Source organism: Symsagittifera roscoffensis, chromosome 8 (genome assembly GCF_963678635.1).
Source record: "Symsagittifera roscoffensis chromosome 8, txSymRosc1.1, whole genome shotgun sequence".
In the NCBI taxonomy this organism is placed as follows: domain Eukaryota; kingdom Metazoa; phylum Xenacoelomorpha; order Acoela; family Convolutidae; genus Symsagittifera; species Symsagittifera roscoffensis.
This window is the reverse complement of record NC_087069.1, coordinates 44,031,164-44,056,018: the sequence shown is the minus strand read 5'-3', so window position 1 is coordinate 44,056,018 and position 24,855 is coordinate 44,031,164. Positions and strand designations below refer to the sequence as shown.

The window sequence follows — 24,855 nt, the reverse complement described above, 5'->3', positions numbered from 1 at the left end:
AAATATCCAAAAAAGGATTCTACCGACTTACTTGTAGACCAAGGCATACCACAGTCGTACATCTTCACGTATTCATTGGTTTCCTTGCTGATCAGCTGTTGGGTATTCCAATTCAATTCAAAACCAGTCCAAAACCAGGAAGGACCCAGAGGCTAGGTAGAATCAACAATACTCATTTTGATATAAATTTTTATATGAACGCGCATTTTCCGATTTCTATGGCTCCGTGGGAAATTTCATTTAGTTGTTTTTTTTTACAAAAAAAATCTAATGCAAAATAATTACTTGAAAAGGAACAATAAACCCACAGCGCATCATTGAGTAGAGACAAAAAGACGCAAAAAGGTTGATGTTTTCAAAAATGACTTAGCTTTAACTTAAAAGCAACTATTCGACTATTCGATAAATTTTAGTTGCTTATAAGCAACTATTCATTATCTGCGTCCTTCCACCTTTATGTGAAGGTTGAGCCGGGGTAAAATCAGCTGAAAATTGAAATTAATCAAGAATACCTAAAGAATACATCTTAACGTTTATCATTCTTTTTGCCCAAGGGGAACATTTTGATTTAAATTGTTCCCCATAATTTATTGATATAAAATGAGTATTTGCTCCAAATTTTTGATAAAATGTAGCTTGTGCTTAAAAAATATGACATAAGAAATCGAAAAACGAAAAAAGTTTTCAGATATGATTTTTGTATTATGCCGAATTGTTCGCACGAAAGCTCTTTTCCCATATTTACTGCAAGTTGTGAATAATCTAATATTAAAAAACAATCGAAACCGTTTTCTCTGTCCCAAAAAAATTATCTGATTTGCTTACAGAGGACAAAAAATCTCCCGTGGCGCTGTAAGAACCAGTGAAAAGGGTCGAATTGACGGCTTGACAAGCTTTTTTTGCCTGCATTCGACTGTTTGTGGTTTTTTGCAACTGAACAGCGCGTTTTTTCAAAGATTTCACGACATAACAATCGCAATCGGCTGACACGTCATTTTTAGTCAAAAAATTCAAACGCTCTTTGTAGTAGCAAGCTCGTATTTGCTGTCGGGTTATGACCACTCGTGAAATTGATCCACAAGGATTGGCAGTTACATCTTCCCATGCCGACCATTCGTAGCTGGTTTTACTGTCGAGATCACAAACTCCAGAATCAGGTTGCGATACTCCGTTGACGAAACATTGGAAGTCCGGAGGAGCCGCGTGGTAGATCTGATCAACACTGAAATAAAGCAAAAAAATAAAGAGATACTCTTAAAGACACTATTTAAAGAAAATAATACTATTGATTTTACTTGTTGAAACAAGTTTAAAGTTGTCTTCAATTTTTAAAATAACTGTGAATCTGAAAAAAAAATTAGGGTTCGTTTTGCCTAGGCGATAGCGTGGCATAGAACCTAGGCAAAACAGTTTATTAGTTTTTGGTAGTTATTGCACAAAATTTTACTAGAGACTTAGCTAAAGCTGCTACCTGTTCGATAATTATTGTTTTGTTATACTGATGCGGGTGGAAATCTAACAAAAAAAATTTCCAAAAAAAATTTCAAATAAACTTCGAAACTTAGGATATATCCACTCATGCACAGATGCTTTTCTCAGGATGTTGCCACGATTAAATAATTGATTTGGTTAAGTTTTTATCGTTAAGAGTAAAAAAATGCACAAGAAATCAAAACATTGACTTTTCTGAGAGCCATAATTTTTGCCTGATTGAAATCAAATTCTCAGATTTGAGAGGCTAGTTTTTGATAAAAAAAAGTTTCAAAAACGGTCAAAAACTGACTATAATAAGTTTTTCTGGAAAAAAACTGAGACGCATAGCCGCATATGCAGAGTACTTCACACAACATGTTTAAGAGTGATGAACGTTGTGAGTACTCTTGTATAAGTCTTCCTGATTTTTTTCTATTAAACTCAAAATTTCAGCTTTGGGAGGTTGATGTTCGAGAAAAAAATCAACAAACGTCACAAAAATGACTTTTCCGAGGACGATAAATTTCTTTTGGTACAACTATTAAAAATATTCGGCCATAGCCGCTATTCCCATAACCCTTTTTCTACATTGAACCCAAAATTTTGAATTGGGTCGGTATTTTTTAAGAGAAATTCAATTCTCAGATTTGGGAGGCTAATTTTTGAGAAAAACTATAAAATTTCAAAAACGGTCAAAAACTCTAATAGTTCACTTATTTTGGTTATAATAAGTTTTTCTGAAACGGAGAAAAGCGTAGACGCTTTTGCAGAGAGTTTCACAGAACCTGTTTAAGAGTAATGAACGAAGTGTACTCTTATGTAAGTCTCGCTGATTTTTTTTTCGATTGAACTCAAATTTTCACGGTTGGAAGGTTCATTTTCCAAAAAAAATTCAGAAAATGGTCAAAAGTCACACACTTGACCTTTCCGAGGACCATAATTTTCTTTTAGTACAAATAATAAAAAGTATTTGGCCATAGTCGCTATTGCAGGAGAGCTTATCACAACTCTTTCTCTCCATTGAACCCAAAATCTCAGTTTTGGTTCGGTATTTGTCGAGAGAATTCAAAAAGATTCAAAACGGTCAAAAGTCTATTAATTGACTTTTCTAGGGACCATACAATTTCATGGAAAAACATTTTCTCATGCAGGAGAGCTTCCGAAAACCCACCCTTTCAATTGAAATTAAAATCTCAGATTTGCGTGTTTTCCAGAAATTTGGACGTCGTTGGTTTTCCGGAGAGCTTCTCTCAACCCTTTCTTTGGTTGAACCCAAAATCTCAATTTGCAAAGGTAATTTCCGAGGAAATTCAAAAAGTTTCAAAACGGTCAAAGTTTGGGTGCAATTTTTTAAATGGTATCAAACTTTTTCATTTAAAAATGGCAAAACCGAATTTAAAAACATATCTGAAATCCACGCCTAGCAAAAAAAATCTCCCTAAGGCTTCAGAAAAACTCTCCCACATAAACACATTTTTGCAAAAAAAGCAATGGACTTGTCTACACGCTCTATAAATATTCGCCCACAAATAAATAGTGAAACAATGAGAGAGAAAATCCCACATAATTGCACTCTTACAAAGAACTTCTCGCAGTTATTTGTTTCCGAAACTTTGTCTTCAAAGTTCAATTGAAAACGAATTTGCATGAGCATCAACTAACTGATATAAAATATATATAAAATTATTGAAAAGCCATAAAGTATTAACAAAACTCTGACATATTGTTTGCTAATTTTGAATCAAAAAACAAAACGAGCGAATATGAGTATGCAACGCTTAAGCACTAGAATTTTGTCCAGAAAAAAAAAACACAAAACTTACGCCAAGGTATTAATTACCCGCGGAGCAAATAAATGGTTGATGGCCTTCAAGGAGTTGGTCAAATTTTACGTTAAGAAAAAAGATTAAAAAACGCTGGAATTTTTAGCCATGGGACATGGACTTTGCATAATTTAAGTTTCAAGCGATTAATTACTTGATATGTTTTTGTACGTTTTTCTGTTTGACTTTACATCTGCTGGAGATTCACGATTCCAATTTTGACAGGTGATAGTTGAAACTGATTTTGTAAAGAAACTTGACTGATAAACAAAGTCATAAAAAATTCAGATTGTGCTCTGGTCATTAAGTAGAGGACGTCAGGGAGGTGTTCCCAGAGCCAAAAAAAAAACGCTTAAACAGATGAAGCTCTTTCATTTTTCAAGCTACAATCTAAGTCGGCTCAATTTATGTGTTCCTTCTTATAAGAAACAATTTAAATTTTTGATAGACTCTTAGACAGAATAAGGTTGAAAATTCGACAATTTTAAAGTAAAAATCAGAAAAGCAGAGTAAGGATTTTATTTTGTAGCTCAGTACTTCTTTGTATTTGTATCCCTTTTTAGTAAAAAGGAAACTATTTAAGGCCATAGCTTAGATCTATAGCTTTCTCTTAAAACGAGCACTTTTAAGTCCAACGTTTGCAACACGGTCTGCTGCTTACGATGACACCATTATGACGCCCTCTACTTAAATGGCCAAACAATGCCTGGAAAAAAAAGACTTTAATCTATAGGAATCGTATAGAAAACAAATGAATAGTGAGAAGTTTTATTCTTTTAATCTCTTGAAAAACAAAAGTGGCAAATTTTATCTCCGGTGACTGTCTAAGCAGTATAATTGCGGATCAGAATCACATTTGTTTTTTGAACGCTTTGGCAGATCGATGAAAACTTTTCAATTGAGATAATCTAAAAAGTTCACATAAATGACATATGAAATGTAATTTTTCACGCAGATTTAGTTCTAATAGAATACGAACAATTTATGATTCCAGTGGTTGCTAGATAGCTCCCTTAATTACTTTTGTCTGAATTATCTAATCAAATGAATTTCTTTTACCTTTGATGCACTTCATAGTTGTAGTTGTTGTTGCTGTGCCCTTGGTCTGTTTGAAGACATCTTTGATTGTAGTTACCTGTTATTTTGCAGAAAAAGCACATTAGTAAACTTTTTGAAAATTGTTCTGAACCAGACCGATAGCGTGATTAAAGAAATTCTTAAAGTGTTGGTTCTACAGCTACTACACTCTTGGATCTTCTTATCATGACCAAAGTCGTGGTTGAATGACATGGCTATTGCGACCAAATTTCAGTAAGCTTAGGTAGCTCTTGATACAATAAAAAGCTAGTCATGCACTTTTTGATAATGAGCTTCTGAAAAGTTTTTAGTCATACAACTTCTCACATTGAATTTTGTATGACTCAGAACTTTTTCAAAAAAAAATTACATTGAAAAGTGTTTTTTGAATTAAATATAGGCGATTTCTTGATTGATTTACAACATGTTATCAGAACTAAATTTAAAGTCTACAATCTGCAGAAACAAAAACTGATTTTTTTTGCAAAAAAAATGTTTTCATAATTTATGAAAACATACTCTTAACATATGAAAAAAAATTTGGGGATACGTTTTTTTGTTTAAAATAGATTTTTCCCCTTCTGTGTTTTTTTTATGATAAGATAAAGCTTAAGTCTGCCAAAAATAGCCCGGGTATCGAAAATCCTGAAGCTTTTAAAGATTGCAATTAAATGTACGCAAATTTTTTTAAAGTTGTGTGGGTAATTCCAATTTATTTTTTTACGGCGAATATCAAATTGCAGTTTACCTATATATTAATTTCGCACTTAATCAGAGGTTTTCTCAAATCGACAAACCTTTGATTTTTGTGTTCAAAAACTAGGCCAAATTCTCATCAATTTCAATTTAAGGAGAAAATTTTGCCCACACATTTTCATACAAAGAGAAAAACTTGTAACACATTTACAATGAGAAAATGCTAGTCGCACTAATTTTTTACAACCACAAAATGGTAGTCGTGGAGTTACCAACTAATTTTTGGACACGTGAAGTGCTTTTTTGATATGTGAATTTGCATGACTACTATTTTCTAACAACCCAGGCCCGCAGACAGTCGCGACGAAAACTTAGCATTTCCAATTTTTATAGACTGATGAGATCTGTCCGCGACCGACGCAACCCAGGAAGTCTTTTCCGCTACCAGTGTCATGAAATAATAGCCATGGCTCGCTTTAAGAAAAATTGACCGCGAATTAAGTGTACAAATCAGCTCTACACCCCAGACGCTTAAGGATGCTAACACAGTTCATTCATTACATTTTGCTTCACTCATTCCTGTCATTCCAGTAGTTTCGCTCTTTCAGTTTGTCAGCTGTTCTTCCGATTCCAGGCTGATTTATACACTGGTGCAATGTGTTTTTGTTTCATTCAATCATACAAACTTTAAACTTAAATTTGAAGTAATCTTCGTTCCTTCTTCCAATTATAAATTTTCTTTTTGTTTTCCTTATACATTTTTAGGAGCAACTAGGAATTTCTTTGACTAATTTTATGTTTCAAGAGGATAGTAAAATTAGATTTCTACAATTTATGCATCTTAAGCATTATATTCTGTTATCGATGTTTTTATGTCAACTTCTTAAAAAAATTCAATTGTCAGATGAAAGATATTGACACATGTTTTAATTGAAAAATTTGTTAACACCAATCCGAGTTAACATATTTATCACCCATTACAGATGAAATTCTTCCTCTAATATAACTTTCGCTCCGCTCATTATAATCATTTCATTCGTTTCACTCATTTACTTTGCTAGCTGTCATTTTAAGCCCAGGGTGTAATTTTAATTAATACACTACTGCAATAGGCTTATTCTCATCCAATCATACAAATTTTTAGGTTAGCATGGAATTATTATTGATTCGTACATGCAATTTCAGATTTCCTTTAAATCATGCTTCTTTTTTTCGTATTTCTGGATTATTTAGAGAAGCAACAGGGAATTTTTTTTGTTTATTTGTTCATCAGGATACTAAAATTCAACTTCTAACAGAATGATTTAACATCAGCACTATGAAACCCGTTAGATAGAGTACACTAAATTAATTCCAGACGAATAATTACATAGCAGTTTCTAGTGCACATTCTAGAAAACCATTGAATGTATTAGACAAAAACAAGGAAAAAAAAACTAGGGTGAATTTCAGTGAAAAAACAGTGATAATAGTTATAAAAAGAGATTGAAAAACAATGTAGATTGTGAAATAGTAAATCGCGACATTGAAAATAATGGAAGAGCTCATTATATTACCTTGTATGGAAAAAACAGTGTGGATTACCAATGAAATCAAATAAAGGCAGCTAAACAGGAAACTCAATTTGTTTTTGGAGAAAGGATAAATTATTTTCCGATTGGAAGTGCATACACAGATACCGATCCAAGAGTTAGCACGGATGATTACACTGAATTTATTAAGGCTAAGGAGGAAGGTAACGTAATGAAATCCTTGCTTTTCTGTTAAGTGAATTTACGTTACACCATCATCAGGGGATAAATTTAAAGAAAATAAGGAATTCGATCGAATCTCAACAATAATGAAAAAATTTACAAATTATGATCCTCACCATTAACAATTTTCTGCAAAGACTCGGTTAAGTTGGGAATGTAGTTAACAATTCTACCTTGAAAAACACTTCTAAAAAATTATGCTACAGAGAAGACAAAAAATTTATAAAAAACTTTTGGGCCTTAGAAAACCTATGAATTTTAATTAAAAAACTTCTGCATGATTTAACGCTAAAATCAAGCGATTTTTAAAACATATTTCACTCAACTACATCTAATGAAACAATTTTTTACTCTGACATTTTCTTACATATAAGTTACAGCTGATAACCTTTCAATACTAATACAAGCGGTTTTCACTAAATCTATAGTTGGCGGTTTTACAATAACATATGATGAACGGGTAACTGGTAGAAAACTTACAAGAAAACAAAGGGAAGCAGACGTTAAATTAGATGCATCAGGAAATATCATGCGCCGAATATGTTGGTGAATTTTTGTCCATAATAGAAATAAAAACACATTGTTATAGAGGAACTTCTAAGCAAAGTTAAAGTTTAAAATAGCCATATCAAATTTGGATATCATAAAATACAAGATACCAAAATGATTACAGAAAAGCCAAAATAATAAAACAATGAGCACATACAAAGCCAACCCAGCAAATGAATAATCAGTCTACTTGAATATGAAACAGAGTTGTAACACCTACTTCAAATGATAAACGAAGGAGTCTTTACAAAAAGGACATTAAAAAAACGCTAGACTACTAATCACATTGTAGTTGCCAGCACACCTTCTATTAGAATCATATAGTGTAACGGACATATACAAAAAAATAATGGCATATTTGGTTGAAAGAACAGTAAAAACCATGAGTGGAAATTGAGTATAAAAAAATATTATGTGAAATAGTAAATCTAGATGATGAAAAAAAGGGAGGCAACTCATTGGACTGAATTTTATGCGAAAATCAGTGCGATTTACTATTTTGATTGAATGTAGAGACCACCGGGTGATTTCTTGTTGAAGAGTCTATAAGCTATTTATTAGGATCACGAGAAATAGTTCTGTTCAATGCGGTTCTCAATGTTTTTTTTTGTATTTGATGTTTAAAGAAACAGTTTTGGTAACACAGTTCTCTAGATGAAGTTTGAATGAAAAGTTTGCAATAGTATGTACATTAAGAAATCTGTTTTTTTTACTCTCCAGTTTCGGGCTTTCTTTTTCCACTTTTGGTGTTTTGTTTCTCACAAACTTAACCATTCTTGCAACAAAAACATATGCTCGAGCATACTATATTGAAAGTTATTGAAGAAAACTTTTTACGACTTCATATTCGGTCAACATTTGCGTACATCCAAAAAAAGAACAAAAAAAGGAGTTTTTGATAATTGCAGAAAACGTTTACTGATGTAATGTTGTTATTATGAAAAAAGGAAGAAAAATTAAGTTTTCCAAACAATTTTGAAGCTCCAATTAGAGATTGATAACGTCTTGAATTATTTGGTGGACTAGAAACTCGTTAATCATACTTTAAAACACCAACAGGTCTATCTAGTTGCTTTGCGGTTGCTGTGTTTTACAATTTTACTGAATAATCAAACCCAAAATATGGGATTGGAGAGTATACCGTAAAAGCAAGATACTTGTTTTTTTTAGTGAGCCTTTAACTCTTTTGCTTTCGTTAAAAAACAGTTTTGGAGACTTTTTTGGATAAGTTGATGGAATTTATTGGATTGCCAATTAAACTGAAACATGACAAAAAATTTGAATGATTGCGATTGGTCTGAAACTTTAATTTATTTCAGAAAAGCATAGTAAGATAATAGTTTTTTCAGATTTAAATTGGGTTGGGCATTTAGATGGATAGAAAGAAATTTTCACTGCTAATTATCTTTCTGGAAGATCCCACATCCAATCTTGAAGAACGTGGTCTAACTGAAATTGATTTCAAAACTATTCGAAAAATTACTTGAATTTTGATTTAAAAATAACCAAAACATTTGAGATCAAAATTGAAGGTTTTTGCAAATTTAGATCACTTCTTTGAAGATAGATATGGGATCTTCCAGAAATGTCATGAACAGTGAAAAACTTTTTCTATCCATACATGTTCTCAATCGTACTTAAAACTGAGAAAATTATAATTTCCTTTTTTTCTCAAATAAATTCTAGTTGCCGACCGGTCACAACCATTCATTTTTTTGTCCTGTTTCAACTAAATTGGCAATCTATTGATTTCCGTTAAACTATCCAAAAACAAGTCTCCAATTTAGTTTTCTAACCAAAGTAAAAGAACTAAATGCTCACTTAATTGACAAATATCTTGTTTCTATGGTATACTCTCCAAGCCCATTTGTTGGGCATGCTTCAGTATAATTGTAATACACACCAACCGGGTTAGCATTTAGATGGAACTGTACCAAATTTGGTGTTGTGAAATTTGATTCAAGAAATTCTGGTTCAACAATCATTCCACCAAATTTTTAAGAGCCCATATATTTCATATTGCTGATTCAAAACTGTTTACTAAAAAAAATTTATTCTTCTTTCATAAAAAAGTCAATATTTCAATCGAATTTAGGTCAACATTTGCGTGGAATTAAAATTGATAAGAAATTTATTTGTTTGATATAATGCTTTTTTTTAATCAAAGAAGCAAGACAAAAAATAGCTTGAAGCATCAACATTAGATCTATGAATTCTCGACAATTTCGGAGGAATTATTTTCGTTGAACCAGAGTTTTGTTAATCAAACTTTACAACACCAACAAGTGGTACAGGTGTATCTAGTTGCTATTCCAATTGAGGTAAATTTAATTTTACTCTGTCATCAGGTCCAAAATATGGGTTTTGAAAGAATATCATAAAAACAAATATTTGCAATTTTTAGTAAGCATCGAAATCTTGTACTTTTGTTGCGAAAATAGCTTTGAAGACCTCTTTGAGTGGTTTGATGGAATTCAATTGATTGCCAAATTAACTAAAACAGGAAAAAAATTACGAATGTGGTGATTGGTCTAAAAGAATAGTTTGTTTCAGAAAAAACTAAAAAAATTCTAATGTTCTCAGATTTGATTTCGATTGAGAACCTGTCCATTTCTCAATTTTCACCGCTGATTACATTTCTGGAAAATATGTCATCCAATCTTTAAGAACTTCTTCTAACTGAACTTGATATCAGAACTATTTATAAGTTAACTTAATTTTTGATCTTAAAAAATTTTATACTTTTTTTTGTATGGTCAAAATTGAAGCTATTTTTGATTTTTTTTTAACATCAAATTCAGTTAGAGTACTATCGGTTCTAGCAATTTGTTAAGAACAAAACTCAAAACTGTTTTTTCAACACTTGAAATATTAAATTCCGTTAGACTACATTCTTCAAGATTGGATGTGAGATCTTCCAGAAAAATTATCAGCAGTTAAAACTTCCTCAACGAAACTTAAATCTGAGAAAAATTCAGTTTTGTCATTTTTTTCCGGATTTTTTAAAAATATTTTTAGAATAATAACAACCATCATACTTTTTTGTCTTGTTTCAGTTAAATTGGTAAGCCATTGACTCCCATCAAAATATCAAAAATAATCTCCAAGAGTATTTCCCAACATAATTAAAATAATCAAATGCTTTGTAAAAATGACAAAATCTTTTTTATGGTATAATCTCTAAAGCTATGTTCTGGGCATGATGATTTAGTAAAATTGCAATACACAGCAACTGGACAGCAACTAGGTGGCCCTGTACATGATATGGTTGTAAATTTTGACTAAAGAACCTCTGTTTGACTAGTTCCACCAAAAATTTCAAGAACCCATAGATCTCATATTGGTGCTTCAAAATCGTTTGAAATATAAATAATTTTCCTTTTTAATAATAAAAGTAGTATATCAATCAAAATCGTTTTGTAAAAAAAAAGAATTTGATTGACTGGATCTACGCAGTTGATGACATAAAATGAAATTCGTAAATTAATGTTTTCTTCAATAACTTTCAATATAGTCTACTCGAGCATATGTTTTTGTTGCAAAATGGTTAAGTTTGTGAAAAACAAAACATCAAAATTTGACAAAGAAACATAAAAATGCAAATGGAGAGTCATCAAAAAGATTTATCAAGTCAAGTCACATACTATTGCAAATTTTTCATTCAAAATTTATCTAGAGAACTGCGTAACTAAAAATATTTTATTAAGCATCAAATACAAAAAACTGTCTTCCTGTAATCTTAATAAACATGTTATAGACTCTTCAACAAGAAACCACCTGGTGGTCCCTAAATGTGAGATTTACCATTTCACATACTACTTTTTGTTACTCAGTTTTCACTCAGGGTTCTTACTGTTCTTTCACCCAAATATGCCTTTGTTTTTTATTGTTTTTGACTGTTACACTATATAATTCTAATAGAAGGTGTGCTGGTAACTTCAAAGTGATTTTTAGTCAAGAATCTTTTTAATGTCATTTTTGTACAGACTATCTTTCGTTCATCATTTGAAATATGTGTTACAACTCTGTTTCATATTTAAGTAGACTGATTTTGCATTTCCTGACTTGGCTTTGTATGTATTCAAAATTTTAATAGTCTTGGCTTTTAGTGCAATCATTTTAGTATCTTAGATTTTATGATATCTAAATTTGATATGGTTAATTTGATATGGTGATAACTAAATTTGATATGGTGATAACTACATAGCCAACTTACTTGAGTCTTTACAGAAATTTGTTAATGTTCACGACCAAATTATGTAATCTTTTTCGATATTGTTGAGAATCGACCGAATCCCTTAGTTTTTAAATTTTTTTTCCACTGATGATGGTGTAACATAACCTCACTCAGTAGAAAAGCAAGGATTTTGTTATTTTATCTTCATTCCTTAGCCTTAATTAATTCAGTGTAATTATCCCTGCTAACTGTTGGATCAACATCTGTATATGCACTTCCAATCGGAAGATAAATTATACTTTCTCCAAAAAACAAATTGAATTTTCTGACTAACTGTATTTATTTGATTTCCATTTTCTGATAGACTTTCAAAGTTTTTTTCAGTTAAATCTTTCTCGATTTCAATATTACAAAATATTTGAAATTATTTTGGCAGTGCTTTTTCATCAAAACAGACGAAATATTTCACTCATAGTGCATTTAATCTCTGGTTAATCCTGGTTGTTTTGGGTTGATCTTGGATTGATGTTGGCTTTGTTTTGGTTTGTTTTAAGAAGGATGAGATTTCTGATTGACAAATTTTTTTGGGTAAGAAGCCTTTCACAAGTATTTTATGATTATCTTCGCTTTCGAAAATCAAATTAGTTTAGTAATATGAGTAACGTTCCAAATCATAGATTGTGTCTTTACGAATTAACAATTTTGTTTGCGTTTATCTCTTAACAGACCATCCAGACTGCTTTTTTCTATTATACCACTTCACTTGCTTCTAAGTTCTTCACAAATTTTGCAGCCGGAATTAAATGAGTATTATACAGTTAATAGAATTTCATTGACGATTAATAAAAACTATTCTTTCTTTAATTTTATCTTGTACGACAAGTATGTTTGATTCAATAAAAAGTTTTGTATAGGAAGTGCAATTACTATTTCGTCTGAATAATAATATCCAAGGTCTTGAGAATTTAAATTAAAAACAATCAAAACCATGAGTTAAAACTTGAGTTAGATTCAATTCATAATTAAGAGATGTTGAGTTAATAAGAAAATTCTGTGTTGCTTCATTAAATACAAAATAGTAAAGTACAATGATGTACGATATTATCATATTTAAAAAAATTTACAGTCACAATTTTTTTCACTTATTTATCAATTTTTTCGAGTTTATTTGCATCAGTCTTTATAAAAAAATTATTTTACCTTAATCAACTAGCTTCCGAAGAAAAAATCAATTTCTCAGCTTTACTGAAAACAAAGTTATGATCACTCATTGATGTTACATCCTTGAGACAGTTCAACAATAGTAGGTAATGCCTTATGAAATATGATATAGGATCTGAAGAAAAGAGTTTGCTTTTAAGTAGCTCTCTTTTGAATTTTTCAATCGAAACAAACTCACTTTCAAAATATTCGATTTCATGCAATTTTGGTAACGTGTTTCCTAAAATTGATTGTTAACAAAGTGCTATCTTGTGGTTTTAAGATTTTCTTCCACGGGATTTATTGGATAATTAATTTCTTGAGGTTTCTTTTTGAAGTGGTAATGCTCCATCATTTGTCTTTTTTCAATTTTTTGTTTGTGACTTCGAGCAGATGAAACAATTTTTAAACTTCATTCTCATCACCTGGCATCACATCGCCTGCGATCAAAACAAATTTATCGAAAATTTAAAAATTCTTTCAAATCAAAACTTTTTTTCAGATTATTGACTTTTCTTTCAGAGTGGACTTTTGACTCTTCTTTTCTGTTTATCGGAAAGCCAGTCTAATCAATTAGCGATTGTTGAAATTCACAGGTTTTGATATACTAGTGAAAGACAAAAAAAATTGATCAATTGCTTCTAATTTTTATTTCCAAAAAATTAGTTGCTTTTTCCAATTAGGAAGTTGTGAATTTTAGTTTGTTTGCTAAATCATGATGAAACTTTGAATAAATACTCATTTTGAATTTTTTCTCTCTTTTTCCTTGTTTTTGTTTTGACACTTATTATTCAAGGGCTTTCAAATTTTTGTAAGTATTTTTTTTTCATAAGAAATTTTTAAAACTTGTCTAAGCGGTACCCTATAGGAAAAACAGCAGCTCTTCTTTATTTAATTTTGATTATAAACCTTTTTGTGGGATTTTTTAAAGTAATTTTCTTTAAGAAATGCATCTCTAACTCCAAGAAAAGATTAATGATGAAGTATTTGAGATTTTTTAATTTCAAGCTAACAGTTAGAATGAAATGAAAACAAAAAGGATCTTATCAAAGGAAATGGATCTCAAGTCAACAAAATTCCTAGATGATTTAAATGCATAAAACAAGGAAAAATTTAAAGCACTACTTAGGCAGTACTCACATCAACAAACAAATTGTACTGAGTACTGTACAAGATTACTGCTTAATTAGTGCTTTAAATTTTTCCTTGTTTTATGCATTTAAATCATGTATAAATCATGTGAGTTGAGATCCATTTCCCTTGATAAGATCGTTTTTGTTTTCATTTCATTCTAACTGTTAGATTGAAAACAAAAAATCTCAAATACTTCTTCAATAATCTTTTCTTGGAGTTAGAGATGTATTTCTTAAAAAAAATTACTTTAAAAAATCCCACAAAAAGGTTTATAATCAAAATTAAATAAAGAAGAGGTGCTGTTTTTCCTATAGGGTACCGCTTAGACATGTTTTCAAACTCTGTCGAGCAGTGAAATTAAATGTTATTCAAAACTCAGTTAGTAATTGCCTTTCCAATGATAAAATAGCTGTATTATTCTAGATGTCATTCTTCATTTTAGCGAAAAGTACTACAGCTTGATTTTTTTTTGTAAAAATCAATTTAGTTATATAGTTCTAAATACTTTTTTAACTTTCCTTTTTTTGAAATTTCTTAAGAAAAAAGTTAAATTTTTATTTCAATTCATTGGTATAAAAAAATTCCTAAATTCTTGAACATTAAATTGTCATCCATTTAAAAAAAAATTTTTGTTGTAATAACTTGTTTTTTTGTAGAACTTTTGTTTGATTTTTGTGCTTGCGACTCAATTTGTTTTTTTTTTGTTCTAAAAGTACTATGCTGCAAAAGTACCATCTTTTTTTAACTTTTACTCCATCAAAAACTTGACAAATATGTTTTGTAACGTGTTTAAAGAAATCTCCTCACTAAAAATTGTATCATCTATGTTTACAGCCATTTCTATTTTTTAAGTTTTTTTGACACTTTTTTGTCTGTAGTTGAATTGATTTTTCTTTAGAGATCAAGTTAAAAAAAGCAAATGAAGACTACGTCAATGCTATATTGAAAATTTGTATGCATGGATGAGTGTAAGTACATTGCGATAGGGTACAGACTAGGATTAACTATATACACAGAAAGACAGCTGAAAAACAGAAGGAGCAGAGCAAATGTGATGAATATTATGAGCAAAGCGAAATGTAACGAATGACGCGTTTTAGCGTCTTTATTATACCGAACTTGCAGTATTTATCCATTTTCTTTTTAATCCCAATAACATTTTAACCAATACTTTCATTTATATAAATGGTTTCATGATTTTATTTGATGTATCAGTCGCTAAAAGAAGAATATAGAAGAAGATGATATCTCAAGTTGTTAAAAAGAACATACATCCCACACGTGAGATGATTGTTAATCAACTTGCAAGCGTTCTTGCGCTGTTCATGAAAAGATCAGTACGTAAAATTTGTTGTATGAACAAAACTAGTCAATATACAGCGGGCGTTCAATTGGCTCGAAAATAATTACATGCACGCTTGCAAGTGAGCTGTAGAGGTAGTTTGAACTTATGTTTTGAAACGAGAAAAAAGTTTCTTCGCAACCGTTTTTCCACGCACTCGGAAAACGTATTCATTATCCTCGGGCCTGTTGGCACTCTCATAGTGATTTTTTTCCTTTGTGCGCAAAAAAAAGTTGCGAAACGACTAAATAAAATTATTTTTCAGCTACCAAGAAAATACAATTTCTGAACGGAAGTTGATATCACTTTTATTCAATTTCTCTGTATCTACTTGAAATCTTATCTTATTTTTAAAATTATAATGCCTGAAATTAATCAAAAAAAATCTAGTTGAAGAGAAGCAGAAAACCTTGTGCTGAAGGCAGTAGCGGATTTGGGAAGCCCCCCCCCCCCCTCAGGTTTTCGAACCCCCGACTACCCAAATTGTCCCCCTTTTGGCACTATTTTTATTCAATTTTGGCTGTATGACCTTGAAATAATTGTAAAGGCGCCTACGGTGCCAGTGAAAACAATTTTTAAGGGAGGAGCACGCGCCGAAAAAACAATAGTTTGGTCAAAACTTACCAAAAAAGGCTTCAAAGCTTTTTTTTTGGCTTTTTTAAGTTTTGTTTTGCCTGCGGCGCACAATACTGGACAAAACTAGGTTTTAAAATAAAACTGAATTTTGTCGAGCCGCTGAGAAACGTGAGTAAATTAGATTTGTGCTTGCCAGACCTGGAAAAACACAATTGAACGCTAAATTAGGACTGTAAAACCCTAATTTAGCGTTCAAATTTGTCCTCGACTGACAATTATATGAAGGATCTTACCAACGTTCATAAAATAGTGTCACGAAAAATGGATGATAAAGTCAGAAAGGACTTAAAAAAGACAGTTTTAAAAAGATTGTTCTATCCTGATTTTTTTTTTGAAAAAGCTGCATAAACCCAGAGCAAGTTCCATTCTGCTACAATCCTCACACGCGCATGACTTACCTGCTGAATTACATTGCCTTGTTCTCAAACATGTCAGAAGACATTTTAGTTTCGACGATCGGTAGCTTGGTGGGTCAAATATGCTTGCTAAAACTGCAGTGCTCTCGGATAATTGATAACTACCTATACGATTAGTTATTGAATTGATTTCCCTTATTTTGAATCCCAAAAGTATTAAAAAAAGTGAAAACAAAATAATTTCAATGAGCTTCATTTACAATAAATGAAAGTGCTCCTCGTTTTACACAACATATAAGGAAGTCTGTAAAAATTGATGCAATTTCTTGTATGCGGTGAATTACAAAATTGAATTATCACAAATGCTATAATTTTAAGAAATATTTCATATATATATTTGATTTATGATAAAAAATTAAGTTAAAACCAATTCTTTGTTAGTTCTTTTGTTTGATTTTCTCCTGTTGTTTTGTTTTCTAAATTTGGTTATCAATATTTTAATGATAAATTGATTTCTTTTTCCGTATATTTTTTTAAAAGAAAATTAAAACTTGAAAATGTCAATTTGTAAGTGCGCTTTTTTGGAATTATTTTCAGTTTGGAATTGAATTATATAATTAAAAAGTTCAAAACCAATTCCCTCTCGGTTCTTATATTTGATTTTCATTTGTCAATTTTGCTTTTCAAACTTAATTATTAATTTTTTCAATTACAACTTCCATTTTGTACCAGTTTCAAGCTACAGGAAACGGGTTAAACAACACAAAAAAATTGATTTTTTTTAATTTGAAGTTTATAAAAATCATGAAGCAGTGCAAGTTGTAAAAGAAAACCGTCCAATACATTACCCCTAAAATCAAGGCTTTAATTAGAAATCTTTTTTTAAAATTGAGTGAATTATGTGAATAGCTCGAAAAATAATAAGGTTTTCAAGGATATCTTTAAAAAATAAATACATCTGTGTTCACAGTGTATCCTTATTTTCCAATTGAGGTATTATAGAAAAAATTATTAATATCAGAACTTGGAATTGCTAATCCTAACAAAAGGGAACGAAGAAAAAGAAATTGTGTAATAACAAACAAAATCATGAAAAAACAGAAATGAAAAAACAAATCTAGATTGTATAAATTGCGTTTCAAGGAAAATTTGGAAATTACTCGTTGACAACATGTTTGCTGGAAAACCATCTTTTTTCAGGTTCAGAAGAAAAACACGAAATGAAAGAGATTGTCTGCTCATTTTCAATTTTTATTAAATAAAATGACACAATTTGTAATTTCTTATACCAAATATAGCACAAAACACGTAATTTTTACAACAACTTTTTTTTCGCCACTTTTTTTGAATGACTCAGGTTTAAATTCTTAACAAAGCTTTAACTTGGTTGCAAAAACTTGCTTTGCAAACTATCGAAAGCTTACAGATTATGAGGCCTTTTTTTATTACTTAGTCGATAGATTTGCAAAGGATTTTCTGATCATCCTTTACTTTAAATTTATAATAATACAAATCTATTTTAACACCATAATGAAGATTGAATACACTAGCTCTTCTTACTTTTCATCCTAACATCACACATTTAACTATAAACTTTGAAACGTGGAAAAAATGAAAAAAAAACAGTTTTCCCTGGGTTCTTGACAATTTTGCTTATGCGAATTTGGATTCCGCCCACTGAAAATGGAAGATTTTTGTCTTTGAGTGTAAATTAAGTTTCTTATTTTTTTTACATGAAAATTAAATAATGCAAGTGATTATCCGAATGTGCTGTAATACAAGAACTTTTTAAGTTAAGATTTGAACGGCAGTGAAGTGATTTCTTAGCGTCGCCAAAAACTGATTTGAGAACTTTGCTTTTTAGCCTGAACTCTACTGAGTTGGTTTTTAAATTCACAGCGCGAGTCTTTTTCGGCATTAAAAAATTTAGTTTTTTCAGCAAAAAAAATAAATCTTTTTTGAGCAGTTTCTTTCAGTAAAAATGATCTGTTACAATTTTATTGATATGCAGCCAAGACGTTAGCCAATTGCGACACACTTGTGCAAAAATTCAATTTTTAAATCCCACATGTTTTCTTTTTTTTCTGGCTATATAGATGAAAACCGGGCATACATTTGACTTCCAGATGTAAATCTTACACGTTCCACAACCAGAAATTAAACGGGAATGGTTGGCCTCTTTCCAATAAAACCCCGATCATCATGTTTTACTTTCTGTTTTTGCAAAACTTTTTTTTTCGTTATTTTACGACTGATGGCGCAATAATGGGATTAAACGTAAAAAAGTGCAACTGATCACAATAAATAGTTTAATAACAATGCGAAAGTAACATATGGATGGAAAAGTGACATCGCATCACTTTCAATGGAAAAAAATATGCCTAGAAAAAAACTCAAATTTAAAAAATGTTGGAATTCATTTTTGAAAAATAAATCAGCAAAAAAATCAACTTGACTTCAACCGATTTTTAAAACTTACCAGCTATGCAGAATACACGCAAAAAAACTATTTGGAAAAGCACACTGATGAAAAAAAAACGAAATTTGTTTTTTTTTAGATAAGACAAGGCACAATTATCGACGAAAATTTCATATCATTTTGCATGAATCAAAACAAATAAAATTAGACAAACAATACATCTCACCTGGAAAAAAAACTTAAAACGTTTCTAACATAACAAACTATAAAATTTAAAAACAATAACAAAACAATTATTACTAACAAAATCTAATAATTACTCTTCCTGCTGGAAAAAAAATGCTCAGGAGAACCTAAATCAAGCAAAGATGTAGGAATAAGAAAGAGAGCTGAAAACAAACTTTTATAATTCTTGATACAAAGCAAATCTGTTCTGACGAAAACAAGTTTAAAAAAAGAAAATGGTAATCAAAACATCAATAAAAATGCAATTAAACTAATGTTGGTTTAAAAAATGAGTATCTTTGAACCATTTAAAATTATGGGCCCGGAAATCTAAAATCTATCAATATTATCAGGAAGTGAAACAAAATTATCTAGAAAGTTTTTTAATTGACAGCGAAAAACCCCAAAAAACATTTCAATACAGTTTTAACACATTGAAACTGCTATATAACAAGGTGATACAACAATTTTAAGCAACAAGTTAAAACGACAAGGATTATACCAGTTAATCAGGAAAAAGAGCAGACAGCACCTCAAGTTGACAGAGGAAAACAGCAAATGCCTCCAGCAGTTTTGAACATAATTACCAAAAACTTTAGATCGATTTAACTCTGATTAGATAGGATTTCAGGCTTGCTTTGTCTTCCTTTTTTAATTGAAATGGTTACCTTCAAACAAAGGATTCAAATTCAATAAAAACCTATAAAAGCAAATATCGATACAACTAAAAAAAACATATCAAAAAATGTGCAAAAACTGATGAGTTTTGGGTCAGCTCCAAGAAAAATGAAATAAGTAAAACCGATCAAACAACCAAAACAACAAAACTTCCAACCGATTGTTTTACTTGAACTGAGAAAAACAATGAAAAAAACTCAATTAATTGTCTTGAGTTCAAGTTTTTAAATTCAAAGGACTTAGTTTAAATAAGAGGACTTAGTTTAAACTCAAGAGGACTGATGAGCTTTTTATCACCACCAAAAAAATGCAATAAGTAAAACCGATCAAATAACCAAAAACAACAAAACTTCCAACCGATTCTCTTTTTTGAACTGAGAAAAACACTGAAAAAAACTCAATTAATTGTCTTGAGTTCAAGTTTTTAAATTCAAGAGGACTTAGTCGAAATTAAAGCCGACCTGTTACAGTGCCGAAATTTTACCGAAAAAAATTCTCAACAAGAACCCAGAGCCCATACCTAATATGCAACTCCCATACACGACACTAAACTTGGTGCTATTGAAACGATTACCATTTGGTTCATTATGTGAACAAAGTTTTTTACGGGAAAAAAAGTCTAGTACTCGAATGCAATACCCTTTCGTAGCAAGGGTAACAAGAGTCGAATGCTTGACTGAGCGAAAGCTAACTTGCAACAACTCGCGTTGTAAATTGTAGCACTTATGTAAAATATGATGCCACTCCCTGATGATGCTTTTGGATACTGTTTTTAATTGATTTGTCAATCAAACTTTTGGCCAATCAGTCGCGTTCATGTATACAATTTTTTGAAATGACTCTTCTACCAGTCCCTTTCTGCAATGTTTGATACCACAAACAACAAAATGCCAAAAAAAATTAACCTCTACGGAATTCAAGCCAGAAGACTCGAGTATCCAAAGTATTTGCATTTAAAACTGCGCTACTGACGCATACAGAACTGAAACATGCATTGGCTCTTGATACAGCTGAGAACAAGTGATGTATAAACGCCAAAACTATGCAGCATCAGTATTTTACTAAAACTAACACTATTTTATGTGAGATGTATCGGTGAAAATGAGGTCCCGTAAAATACCAAAATTCTTGCAAAGATGCTTTGGTTATAATTAGTATGAGTCGAATGATATAACATATTGAAGCCCTTCAAGTCGTGATCCGTGTGTCCCAAAATTTTCAAATTTGTGTAGTCAAGTGAGTAGGCATTAAAGTCATGAAAAAGGATTTTATCTGGGCCGTAGAAAATTTTTTTTAATGAGCAAGAAAAAATCAAAGCTTAATTAAGCGCTTCCCTGTTCGAAGATTTCTGAAAGAAAAAAAATGAAAACAAAAATAGGAAAATACTTTCAATAATATTTTTGATTCGTTAGTCATATTTTGCAGATAACTGTAGTCAATTACGACTAATTAAAGTTTAATGTTTTTTTCTTAGCACACTCTACAAAATCAAAATCGGAACAACATTGACAGAAAACAGTTTGTTTTGTATTAACGTGATCGGAATTTGTTATATTTTTAAATTCGTTTAGGTTAATCACTTGTTTGTGAGTTAAATGCCAAATTGCATACACATTTTGTATTTATTCAATCTCGTGAAACACAAGGTGAAAGGACTGTTTATGGTTTATGTGTGTTTGGGAATCAGTAGAATGTGCTCTTTGGAATGACAGATACTACCAAATATACCCGACATACAAAAGTTTTAAAAAAAGAATTGTGAGTTTAAGTCCGGGGTGGCTCATTCATAGAGTAACTTCAGATAAGGTACACCGTCTGTTCGTGACGCCTGTTCGATCTTATTTTCGGCCGGATAGATTCGTGCAACTTCTCAGTCTAATACCGATCTTAATCTTACTCTTATATCTCCTAGTCTCACTAGATCTGGTGTATACTGGTATTTGGGAGGTTAGATATTGAGAACTGTTATTGAGAAGGGCAACAATTAGCTAAGTTAAACTTATTCTGTTCTGCCTGAATTTATGAACAGTTTCAGCCCTACAAAACATTGTAAGTGTTTGTTATGGATCATGATGTGTTAGTTCTAAGTATTTTACAGAGGTTGTTTACCAAAATATAATAGGATAAACTGAATACTTGTTTTGAACTGGTTCCACCCATCAAGGTTTTGGAATTTTTTTAAGTTTAATGTTTGTTGTTGTGAAGAATGGATGGAGAAAATTTTGAGTCTTTGGAGTAGATTCTTTTGAAGCAGTAGTTGCGTGAAAGATGAGAAAGAAACAATTGCTCGTGTTGTGGAGTAGATGTCTTCGTAGAGAAAGAAGCGGTACAATTGTTCGTACTTCAGAAGTAGGTTTCATGTATCCAAGTCGGATTGAGTGATCGTGTCGAGTTTTCAGAACTGTACAATGATGTGTTGATTTCATTAAGTAGAAAAAGACTACAAGCATTCTCAACTAATCATGGAATAGTGAGCTGGCATTTGACATCTCTGTTACAGAGGATTCTTATGTGAGCTCAACATCGATTTGGCCGTTGATTTTGTTCACAGCGTACCTTCGCAGGTACCTTCGCAGCGATGTTGGTTGTAACTACGGCAACAAAAAAATTGATTTGCCATTCCAGAGTCAAAATGTCAACTAGTTTAATCTCCCTTTGCTGCTCGTTTCGTTTGCTCTAAGAAAGCTTCTTAGATTCTGTATTTATATCTGCATCTTGTTAGTGAGATCAGTTTTAGTTATGATTGCTTAGTTTTGGTTTTTTAAAGAGTTGCTCACCCTAGAGCTTTTCTCGTCAAAAATAAGGAAAGCATGTCTTAAGCGTGATGTAGCGCGGATAGTGAGGCTGGCTAAAGAGTTGCTCAAAACGTCCTATACTGGTGGGTTAGGCCAGCTGCGGGATTATAATTTCACCGTCTATGTGAGCAGAGTCTCTTTTCGTGTTCAACATTTTGTTCTTCATTATCAGGTGTTTTTCTCTTTTTTTTGGTTGTGTCCTTTGTTCAAAAACATATTGTTGTGTTTTGTGTGTTTTTTTTTGATTTTTTTGTTTTTCAAGTGGTTTTGATAAAATTTTAAAGCAAGTTTCAAAAGAATAACTTATCCAGTTTTAATATAGGTTTACTCTAGTGTGGGTACCCTGAGAAATTCTCAAACACTCGGTTGGTTCTGTGACATTAGTAGACTACGTTGGTTATCTCAAGCTTTAATATAAATCCTTCCAACCGGGTTGAGGGAAAGTTGTGAAAGTGCGTGAAAGCAAGTTGAAGTTGTTATCAGTTAGTTCGTAAAATTATAAATTCACCGTAGAATTAAACAATTTTACGGTGGCGAGTTACTCGATTGGGGTGGAAGACTGCATGAATTGTTGCCAAGTGATTTTAGAAAATGAATATTTATTTTAAAAAATGCATACAAAAAAAGGTTATTAACATTAAATTACTTTAATAATAACTCATTTCTTCGTACACTGAAATTACAGCAATTTTATGATTTTTATTGCTTTTGTATTGAGTTTATTTCACTGTTATAATTTAGGTCTCATAGTTAGATTAAAAATTGAAAAGTTCCAATAGAGTTTGTTTTTTTTTGTTTTTTTCCTTATTCTTTTAGATGAATGACTGGTGAAATCTAAAAGAAATGGTGAAAATTACATGTAATAAGGGTGGGGGTTTTATTTGAACGGGTTGATGACGACGGTTGTGGATCGGGAAAAACTCCATGGGTAAAATTAGTTTTATTAGTGTCGGAGTTTTTGAAAAGCTTGGCAAGCATGCGGATTATGTTTTTAGTGCCAAGCAGTGGCCAAAAAGTTCAAGCGCTCTGATGATATTGATTTCTTCAGTGGCAGCTAAAAACTCGTGGTAAGAACTTTGTATGAGATTGTTAAAATTATGGTTATCATTAAAACTATGAACAATTTATACTCGGGCTATTTTGATGGGTTGTATGTATTCATGCGAGATAAAGATGGGGCGGGAGCCTTCGAGCGGGAAGTTGTTAGTTAAGTGCCAAAAGATGTACATCTGACTGACAGGGTCGTAGTTACGGAGGATGCCGAGTAAGTTAGTGGACTTAATACATTATCTGAAAATTGGAAAAAAAAAGAGATGTGTATTTAGAGTTAATGAACTTGAAGCGATGATGTGGAGAACGAGATGGCGAACTGTGAAGATAGTGTCGTTGGAAGAACTTATAAGCGTAAGTGTGAGTTAGTTTAGTTTTCAACATAACTTCATGTGAACAATTATTATCTCTTTTTACTTCGGTGTTAAAAAATTAAGTGTGAGTGCAAAAGGATCAAATTTACTGAAAATTGGTTCGTAAGCTTTCGTGTTCGTTAGTGCGTGGTCCATCAATTGGTCAATTTTTTTTATTATTACTACCAAGGTGAAAAAAATACTCTGTTTTGAGAAAGAAAAATTTTCGGTTAGTTGTGCGTTGTTGTTAGGGTCATTGTCATGAATCTTCCACTTATCCTACAACAGTTAATTTGAAAACGTGTTAATTCATTTTCTATACCGTGTATTTTTGTAAAGTGGTTGCTGCCTGCGTGCGTGTAGTGAGATCACAATATCTTGGATATTTTTGTTAAGGTAAGCAATTTCCTTGATATAGTATAGTGTCGTCTTTTAGGTCTCGTTTAAAAATTTTTTTTTCTTTTTGATTTTTCGAATCGAAAAACAATATTTCTTGGTAACCTGAACTTTTTGCGTCTGCTTTACAGTTTGATCGATTATTTTTTCCAATGTGTGGTATCCAATGCTTATCATGCATTTCATGGATTAGGTTTCCATTTGCACCGTGACAAGGAAGTTCATCGTCTAATTGGATTTGAACTTGGTGGTGTTCAGATTTGCTTGATGTGAAGACTCTGGGAAAACTTAAAATTTTACTATATTTTGATTTTTGTCTTAATTTTAACTATCTTCAAACGTTTGAAGTCTTTTCTACAATCTTCGGAGTCAAAATACAGTAGTCTTTTTATGTTCCTTTTATGAAAATGTTCATTATCGAGTCTATTTATGTTTCAATTTGAAAAATATTAACAAGAAACTTTTTCTTTTCAGAGAATGTTCCTTTTGGTTGAATAACTTATGGTTCAGATTCACACTGTGATTTCTGGTTAATTCCATGTTTATGTAGCGCTTTTTCTTGGTGATCTTCACAATTATAATGTTCAACAAGGAGATCTTGTGGTCCGGTTTTTTGATTTATGGTTAAATGTGTACCAAAAAAGAAAGGTTTTTTTTGAGAAAACTATTAATTAAAGCATGTGTACTAGAGTCCTGAAAAGTTATTTTGAAATGTTATGTAA

At 31.3% G+C, this 24,855-nt stretch overlaps 1 long non-coding RNA gene across 1 annotated transcript; it reads right to left on the bottom strand.

Moving 5' to 3' along the window:
- Positions 1–1,040: 1,040 nt before the first annotated feature.
- Positions 1,041–16,538, bottom strand: LOC134853410 (uncharacterized). The gene is made up of 3 exons (XR_010164360.1): positions 16,260–16,538; positions 4,356–4,431; positions 1,041–1,222 (listed from the first exon to the last, which is right to left on the bottom strand). It is a non-coding gene; the product is annotated as an uncharacterized LOC134853410 (long non-coding RNA).
- Between the last annotated feature and the right edge of the window lie 8,317 nt (positions 16,539–24,855).